The sequence below is a fragment of the Equus przewalskii genome, chromosome 23 (assembly GCF_037783145.1).
Source record: "Equus przewalskii isolate Varuska chromosome 23, EquPr2, whole genome shotgun sequence".
In the NCBI taxonomy this organism is placed as follows: domain Eukaryota; kingdom Metazoa; phylum Chordata; class Mammalia; order Perissodactyla; family Equidae; genus Equus; species Equus przewalskii.
In genome coordinates, this window is record NC_091853.1 from 1,183,928 (window position 1) to 1,193,308 (window position 9,381).

Below are 9,381 nucleotides of genomic sequence, written 5' to 3' on the forward strand. Positions count from 1 at the left end.
TTTAATGATGGCTGTTTTGAAGTCATCATCATTTAGGTTATATATTTCATTGTCTTTGGCATGGTTTTCTGTGTATTTGTCATTTTCCTTCTGTTCTGGAGATTTAATATATTTTTTCATATTGCTTGATGGTGTAGATTTGTGCCTCCACATAGAGATAGAATTTAGTTACTGCTTCCACTTGTTTCTACTGGTGTGGTGGGGGGACAGCTGTTTATACTGCACCAACCAGGAACCCTATCAGCTATTGATAACTGGGCCTGGGCCCCTCCTCGTAGTCACAGTGGTCCTGTGGGTTCCCTCTTCAGCTGTGGGGGCGTCACAAGGGGGCTTCAGGCTGCTGGTGCCTACTGTTGCAGCCCACCTAGACGTGCTCCCTCCTTAGGGTCTGCAGCGGTGTTATGGGCTTTCCCAGCGGCCAGGGGCAGGATCACTTATATTTGCAGCTCTGTCACTGTCGGTGCCCTCAAAATCTCACTTGTCCACTATGGGTCACAGCAGAGCTATGGGCATTTTCTGCAGTCTGTGGTTAGCTCACCTAGCTATGCTACTTTTGTCCCAGGGTCTTCCAGCCTTCTGGTTGCCAGGTGGGTGCTCTCTACTAGTGCTGTGCAGAGGCTATCGCTGAGGCTTCTGTGAGACTGTAGAGTTTCCCCCTGGGCCACGGAGCCGGGTCGCTGGAACTCCACCCAGCCCCAGTCCTCTTCCCCAGGATCTCGGGGAGCCCCTTGCCCTGTCTAGGGGATAGCCAGAGACCTTGAGTTCAGTGGCAGCTGGCCGGCTGCTGCCCTGCCTCGGATTCTCCTCTTTGGGACCCTCCCGGTGTTGTGGATGCTGGGTGGAGCCTCTCTGCTATTTGTGGGTAGAGGCTATGCCTGCTGCCAGGACGGAAGTCCAGAGTTTCCCCCTGGGCCGTGGCGCCGGCCGCCGGAACTCCACCCAGCCCCAGAGCTCTCCCAGGAGATCTCCAGTAGCCCCGTGCCCTGACCGGGTGATAGCTGCAGTCAGTGGGGCCGCCGCCCCGTTTGGGATTCTCTCCGGGAGCCTCTCGGTGTTGTGGATGCTGGGCAGGGCCTCTCCGCTATTTGTGGGTAGAGGCTATGCCTGCTGCCAGGATGGAAGTCCAGAGTTTCTCCCTGGGCCGTGGTGCCGGCCGCCGGAACTCCACCCAGCCCCAGTCCTCTCCCAGGAGGTCTCCAGTAGTCCTGAGCCCCGATCGGGCGATAGCCGCAGTCTGTTAGAGTGGCGGCGGCAGCTGGCGGGCTGCTGCCCCGTTGGTGATTCTCTCTAGGAGCCTCCCGGCGTTGTGGATGCTAGGTGCGGCCTCTCTGCTAATGGTGGGTAGGGGTTTTCCCCGCGGCCTCTGGTGTGTAACTCTGGAGCTTCCCTCTGGGCTTAGGTGTAATTGCAGGGGGGCTTAGGTAGGGCTCTGGTCACCTGTTTCCACCGTCATTCCTCTGGTGTGCGCTCCCTCCTGCCCTTGGTGTGTGGCAATGTTCTGGGGGCATCCGCTGGAAGAAAGCCACTTGCAGGTACTCGGCTGTTCGGGGGTCGGGGTCGGAGAGTTTTCACCTATCTCCGCCTCCTGCCGGAGGGAAGTCCATCTGCCTTCCGATGTATAGCAGCGTGGGTCTCTCAGGCGTCCTGAGATGCTATATGGATATCCTTTGTTAAGCGATGAATGTCCAATTAGTTGTAGATTCGAAGGGGGAGAGACAAAGAAGACTACTCACACCACCATCTTGGATCTGGTACTCAAAATAATTTATTTATTTTTTTAAAGATTTTATTTTTCCTTTTTCTTCCCAAAGCCCCCCGGTACATAGTTGTACTTTTCTAGGTGTGCGTCCTTCTAGTTGTGGCATGTGGGACAAGGCCTCAGCGTGGCTTGATGAGCAGTGCCATGTCTGTGCCCAGGATCGGAACTGGCGAAACCCTGGGCCGCTGAAGTGGAGCGCATGAACTTAACCACTCAGCCATGGGGCTGGCCCCCTTGGCCAATTTTTAAATCATGTTATTAGTGGGGTTTTTTTTGCTATTGCAGACCTTGAAGATTATTAACATTTCCTTCTACACACATCCCTTTACAGCCTCCTCCCTTTTAAAAAGTCAGTCACCACATCCTACTGATTTTTCCTGCAAACACATTTCTCCCATCCATCCCTTCTGCTTCCTATCCAGTGCCACTTTCCTAGTTCAGGCTTTCGTTACCTGACACCTGCATCATCTTCAACAACCTGTTTCTTGGTCTGCCTTATTCTAGTTTCTTATGCCTTCAGTTCATCCTACACAGCTGGACAGGATGATTCCCCTAAAACATCATTATTTGTTCCTTCATTGTCCATCAACTGTCCAAAAACTGGCCAGCCTCCCTGTCCTGGTGCCCAGAGCTTTCTACGCACCGGCCCCGCCCTGCCCAACCCACTTTCTCTCACCTGCTCTCCATTGGGAAGATCCCCCTCCAACCAGGAGGAGTTCCTTAGACTCTTTAAAAGCCCAGTATCAATTTTCACTTTGTGTCTTTGGCCGGGTGCTTCGCCTATCAGAATAGCCTTCAGGTTTCTTTTCACAGACCGACATCTTACCACACTTTAAGTTCTCCAACTTCATTGTGATAAGGTTCAGCTGGGGCACGTGTTCAACGTGGACCTCCTGAGTCTGTAGGGCTGGGGTCGGAGCCGGGGGCATCTGCCTTTTAGTCAAGTGCTAGGGTGATCCCTAGACCGGAGTCCACTTTGAGAAATGCTGCTCAAGGCCTGACTTAAGCATCAGCTCATTTATGAACATTTCCCCTATGAGCGCAGCCCTTACTTATCACCTATAGCATTTACAATCTGCTGGACTTGTGGTAGCTTAATCATGTGACCGGTTTATAATTATTTAATTTATAAGCGACCGCCATGTTGCACAGTAAACAAGGACTTGAAATACAGAATTTTGGCTTTGGCCTGGTTCTGAGAGGAACAACTCTAAGCTTTCCAAATCAGAAATGGAGGAGTGAAGATTTAAGAGGGAAGATTAGCAAGTTGCTGGTGTCCCTGCAAGTGACAGGGTTTCAATCAAAGGAGTGACAATTCTTTTGGTGGGCATGGGGGTGTATTTCTTCGATGGTCAGTTGCAGTTTCCCAGAGGCACAGTTAGAAACGAGAGCCAGCGAGCACATTCAGTGTGCCGAACGACTGATTTCATGTACATACTCGGAGCACGGTTTTTTGGAAGCCGGGGAAAGTGGTCAGCCTTGCTCTCTTACTATCATATTTCCTATGGGTGTCTGCCTCACTCCTTTTTATTTCCCACTTTTTATTAAAAAAAATTTCAAACCCATAGAAAAGTCGAAAGAGTACAAGGCATACCAGTATGTCCTTCAGCTGGATTTTCAATCACAGACATTTGCCATGTGTGCTTTGGGTCTTTGTGGTGAGCCATTTGTAAGTAAGCAGCACACACTTCATCCCTAAGTATGTCAGCATACTGCTCCTAAGAACGAAATTCTCCTACAAAACCAAAAGACCATTGTCACACCTAAGAAAATTAACCTTAGCTCAATAAAATCATAAACAGTTTACATTTACAGTTATCTATAGCCTTCAAAATATTTTTTCTCCTTTTCTGCCCCTCTGATCCAGAATACGATCAAAGTTCATACATTGCATTTGTTTTATTTTTTCAGTCTTTTAAAATGTAGAACTATGCTGTGTCCAATACAGGGGCCAATAGCCATTCGTGGTTATTTACATTTAAATTAATCAAAATTAAATAAATTTAAGGGGCCGCCCCGTAGCCAAGTGGTTAAGTTCTTGCGCTCTGCTTGGGCGGCCCAGGGTTTTGCCGGTTCGGATCCTGGGTGCGGATATGGTGCCGCTCATCAAGCCATGTTGAGGCGGCGTCCCACATGCCACAACTAGAAGGACCTACAACTAAAAATATACAACTATGTACTGGGGGGATTTGGGGATAAAAAGCAGAAAAAGAAAAGAAGATTGGCGACGGTTATTAGCTCAGGTGTCAATCTATAAAATAAAAAGAAACATTTAAAAATCCGTTCATCAGGCACACTGGCCATACTTGAAGGGCTCAATGGCCACATGTGGCTGGTGGCTGCTATATTGGACAGCACAGATATAGACCATTTTCATGATCACAAATAGCGCTATTGGACAGTATCAGCCTATAACAATCCTCTACCTTTTTTTGCTTTTAATAATGACTTTCTTGGGGCCGGTTCTGTGGCCAAGTGGTTAAGTTCATGCGCTCCGCTGCAGCAGCCCAAGGTTCGGATCCTGGGCACGGACATGGCACTGCTCGTCAGGCCACGTTGAGGCGGCATCCCACATCCCACAACTAGAAGGACCTGCAACTAAGATATACAACTGTGTACAGGGGGAGTTTGGGGAGATAAAGCAGAAAAAAAAAAGAAAAAATAATATTGACTTTCTTTTTACAGAGTCTAGGCCAGGGGTCTTAAAGAAAGTACCAGATTCTGAATTGTCTGATTGTTTTCTCAAGATTGGATTCTGGAAAAACGTTTTTGGCAAAAGCCCTCCATGGAGGATGTGGTCTACATCTTATTATATCACTAATTTCAGGCTCTTGGTGATACCTCCAGTATGAATTCAATGAATACTTACTAAAGAAGTGACCCAGCACCAGGCAGTCTCCTTAGGACTGGGGAGCTTGACTTCAAATAGAAGAGAGAGCATTTATATGACCTCCAGAGTCTCCAGCACTGTGCCGGGGACAGAGTGGACACGTGCTCTGTAATGTGAAACGGAGACTGAAGTGACGCAGCCAGCAGCGCAGCAGCACGGAGAAGGACGGACCCAGAGAAGGGTAAGGATATGAGGCCACGGCTGTCCCTCAGCCCCCAACTCCAGACTCATGGAAATAATCCTAAGTTTTGGTGCCAGCTTTGGGCACAGGAGCTTGGTGAGACGCCTATGACCCAGCGGAGCACTCAGCTGGACGGCTCCGCAGCTAGGTGCCCTGGGAAACCCTCTAGAGAGGCTGGGGGGCTCAAAGACCACCTTGCCCATCACTGCCCTGTGGGCTTGTGCCCCAGAGTCTGAGGCCAGCTTTGAGCCTGGGAGGATTCGAGGGAAAACATCAAAATCTAGTTTTTACTGCTTTTGTTGCCACGTTTCCCTCCATCTGTGGATACCCTCCCTTCCACCCCAAATAAGGACCAGGGAAAGAAGACAGGAAAAGGGAGGAAGCTAGAGGGGAAATTCTGGTTTAAAGAACTGAGCATGTGGTCCCATCTCTCCGTGTGGCGCTGGGAAGGCCACCTCTGTAAAAGGAAGGGCCTTTCAACAAAGATGGTTCTGTTCTCATTGTCTACGTCCTTTTAACTCTGCCAGAGGCGAGGAAGGCAGAGGTAACTGCACCTATGGCCCATCCTTAGTTACTCACGGACAACCCTCGCCCCTCCATCAGGAGCTTGGAAATGCCACTGTCTTTCTAGTCCTCTCAGAGTTAACTCTACCGTCAACAGGTAACGAGAGGTTCCCGGGCAGGCATCTAGGCTGACTGAAGGAATAAACGTCTCAAAGGAAGGAAGGAGTTGATCTGAAGGGAAGCTGGTCAGCAACAGAGGCAAAGAAAGGAGACACTGAGGAGAACACTGGCCGTACCTCTTGGGATCTGTCTGGAAGAGACCAGAATCGTAAGGGAACATGTGGCTGTCTGTCAGATGTCCCTATTGTGGAGACTCGTGTAGCTAACAAGCTCTGATGCTATTGTATTTTCAAGTTATAAAACTGACTTCTCTGTTAGGGTTCTGGACTCCGTAGGTACCTTCTGATGACCCACCTTCCTGTATAGCTTGCTTCTAGGGAGTGAACGTGCTGGTCAGGTGACATGTCTGTTGGGCCCACTGACCATGTGGTGTTATGCACAGGCCTCTGTGAGTTTGTGGGTCCACGTCAGGGTCCCTGAGATGATTTCCGGGTGGGACTGAGTTTCTGAGCCTCTGAGGATGAAGCTGGGCTCAGAGTCAGAACGCATTCACTCATTTGAGACCTGTCTGTGAAGCCGCTGGTCCTCACTGCACGGCTTTGTCCAACTTCAGCTGCACCTGTGCCACCAGTGAGCGGAATCCAGGGTAGGCGCAGGTCTGTTAACTTCCTGATTCACTGGTTCCTTCACCTCATCCCAAACTCTATGGTCTTTCTCTTCTCATTTTGCTACCATCACCAATCTAATCAACATTATATAACAATAATAAAAGCTTCTGTTTATTGAATCGTCTGTGTGGCCAACAGCTCCACAGAGAAGGCGTTATTGTCCCATTCTACAGATGGGACAATTGGGGATCAAGAGAGGCTAATTATGGCCACCAGCCAAGAGAGCTGGGATTCCAATCTTTGTCTACCTCTAAAGTTTATGCTTTATTGTTATTATTTTAGAACTTAAGCTGCATGAGGAGACCAGGGAGACTTCCCAGAAGAGTATAGCATCCTCAGCATGTTTTCTAGGAGTTTCCTCATTCCAAAAGTGGACATCAGGACTCTCACTTATTGAGGTAAAAGAAAGCAGCATCTGCTTTGATTGGAGACGGCAACCTGGCCTTCGTGCCCAGCTGGAAGGAGCTGGAGTCTGGTGATGCCTTGGGGCATCCTGGAGGATTCTGGCTGCTGCTTTGACCCTGATACAGGAAGAAGATAACCTAGATGCTAAGCAAGAGATATGGAACACAGAAGCATGGATGAGCACAGGACACATTGTTCTGTCCTCCAGAATACGTGAGTCAGGAAGGAGAAGGGTAAGTGGCCAAGCTTCTGGCTTGGGAGTGGTTCCCCCGAGAGCCTCAGGCAATGGTGACATCTCCGCCCCAACCTTCCTGAACCTGTATCCAAGGCAGTTAGGTTTTTGGCCTGGCAATCAGGATAACTTAGTGAATATTCCGTATTTGACAACTAAGGAAGGTCATTTATTCTCTTAAAGCTTTAGTTTCTTTTTCCAAGGATTTCTAAATCCTAAAAACCAAAGACTTCATTTCGGAATAATTTGTGAAGTAGTCACCAACTCAGGTAACTTGAAAGTCACACACGTGATGGTCTTTGGCAGTCATTCAGATAAACATGTGGGTGTCCCAGGCAGCCACAATTTGGAGCTCCCTTACAGCAATATTCTCCATCTACTTGTTCAACACTTCTTTGACAGTGTTACCAGCACATTGGCTTCTAATTGTCCCCCAGGATGGAAATCAAGAGAGACAACAAATGGGAGTAGAAAAGTTAAGGGTTGATTAGCTTGTGCACAGGAGAGGCACAAGGGAGCTGGTGTGGAAAGGAAAGGGGCAGGTGACCGGCTCGTTAGGGAGTAGGATTGTGGGCTTTTATTAGGCAAAGGCTGGGGAGGAGGGCCTCGTCATGGCATATGGAGGTAGGGCTGTGCTTGTACCTGCGCTGTTGTTCAAATGCCACCTGATGCGACACGTGTCATTAGCACACTAGCTCTCCACCCGAGTGTGATTTTTACCAGGCTAATGGGGCTGGGTCACCTTCAGCCGACTCCTGGGTGCTAGGGCGCATGTGTGAGCCCAGGAACGTCCGGAGGCTGTGGAATGTGGATCTTGGTGGCCACGGTCTGGTTCTCCTAGCCTGCCGATTGGTGAGGGCCTCCTCTTAGGCCCGGGGCCTGGCAGATGGCCCCGTCTCATTAGGCTGGTTCCTGTCTCAATAGGAGCTAAGAGAAAGTAATTTCCATAATGTTCAAAATAAGGAGTTTGTTCTAATATGTTCAAAATAAGGAATTTATGCCATGCACTGAATATGACATAATATTTAAACTTATTTGGAATTATTTTCATTTAACTTTTTTTAAAATCACCAATAGCTAGACAATGTTCGTCATTCACACTTAACTAAACATGAATATAGCCATAAATTATGTTTAAAAATTATTTTCTGGACAAACTGTCACTTTTCTGCAATTTGTTTTCTTTCGTTTTTTTTCTTTTTTAAAATTTTCTAAGCCAGATATTTTCTTGGGAGCCATATTAAAAGATTTTGTATTTAGGTAATGTAATAAAATAGAGTATAGTGCAGTAAACAGCACTATCTTGTGCTTTGTTCAGTTTCTGAATTTTAGTTGAAGGAGACAAGCAAACTTCAGGCAACCGTCGGCCGGCTGCTCTCAGGGTTGGTGGTGGTGCCTATAATTATGTTGCAAAAATATCATCAAAGATAGGCTGCGCTGGAGGCATGCTTTTAAATGTCCACTGGAAGACACTGTCTATTTTGGTAGACAATTAACATTTTGCAGTAATGTAAGGTGTCTCATGAGCAAAACCGAGCTAACAGGCACCCTATTTCTGATCACTGCGGCAGTGTTTCTGTGTTCTCCATACAGGGGCACCTGGGCCAGCTGTTTGATCTGGCTCCAGGCACAGAGGGAAGGCTCTGGGCTGAGAGAAACCTGGGTGCAAATACGTGACCTTGGGCAAGACATTTAACCCCTCTGGGCTTCAGTTTCTCCCTTGTAATATGATGATAATATCTATTTCGCAGAGTTATTAGAGATAATATTAAAGTTGTAAATGAGGCTATCATTATTTAAAAGTATACTGTATAGAATACTATATATTAAAACATTATGCAAATAATAATTAACAAGCAATTATCCTCTTTCCATTAACCCTTAATAGCCTTATTAACATCGCCGCTTTGAAGAGTTAACGTTAGAGTTCAAGGCTGTTAAAAGAGGTCGATTTCTTAAATGTTCTAAAAAAAGACAGGTGAAATGTAAAAAATGTGAAAGTGAACGGATGGATATGTTAATTAAATCAATAGGGGAAATGTTTTTACAATGTATACATATATCAAATCATCACATTGTACACTTTAAATATCTTACAATTTTATTTGTCCATTATACTTCAATAGAGCTGAAAAATAAAGCTGATTACTGAGACGGGTAATGCTCAGCATTCAGTATATGCTTTATGACACTGTCATGCAGCCTGTGGGGGACGTGTCCTGGGTGGGCAGTGGTTCCCACCATAGGCTTTGGAGTCAGACAGACCTGGGTGGGGCTGCATTGTGACTCTGCCCTTAGTTATCTGCCATCTCAGAAAAACTGCTTTCTCCCAAACGTGTCTCATAAGGTCATGTTGTCACTCTCTGCCCTGCAGGCTCCAGTCATGTGGAACTATTTGTAGTTCCCGAAAGCACACTTCCCTGCTTGTTGTTGCTTCTACAGGAAGGCTCTTTCTCCTAACTCCTAATCTTCTTGGCTTCCTCCAAGACGTCCCTGCCGCTGAAGGCTTGGTTAGGGGTCCTCTCCATCTGCTCCTGTGGCCACCCTCAATTTGCCCCATAGTCAGTGTATTGACATTGCCTGGCCATTGGCCTACGTCCCCCTCTCTTTGATATTGACTAG

The 9,381-nt window shown here is 47.5% G+C and overlaps 1 long non-coding RNA gene across 2 annotated transcripts; it reads left to right on the top strand.

The window, feature by feature from the left end:
• Window positions 1-860: 860 nt before the first annotated feature.
• LOC139079012 (uncharacterized) lies at window positions 861-8,920 on the top strand. Of its 2 annotated transcripts, XR_011532271.1 has the most exons (4): window positions 861-1,337; window positions 4,587-4,830; window positions 5,492-5,662; window positions 6,405-8,920. It is a non-coding gene; the product is annotated as an uncharacterized lncRNA (long non-coding RNA). The 2 variants fall into 2 exon arrangements; XR_011532272.1 differs by lacking the exon at window positions 861-1,337 and having other exon boundaries at window positions 4,230-4,830.
• The last annotated feature ends 461 nt before the right edge of the window (window positions 8,921-9,381 follow it).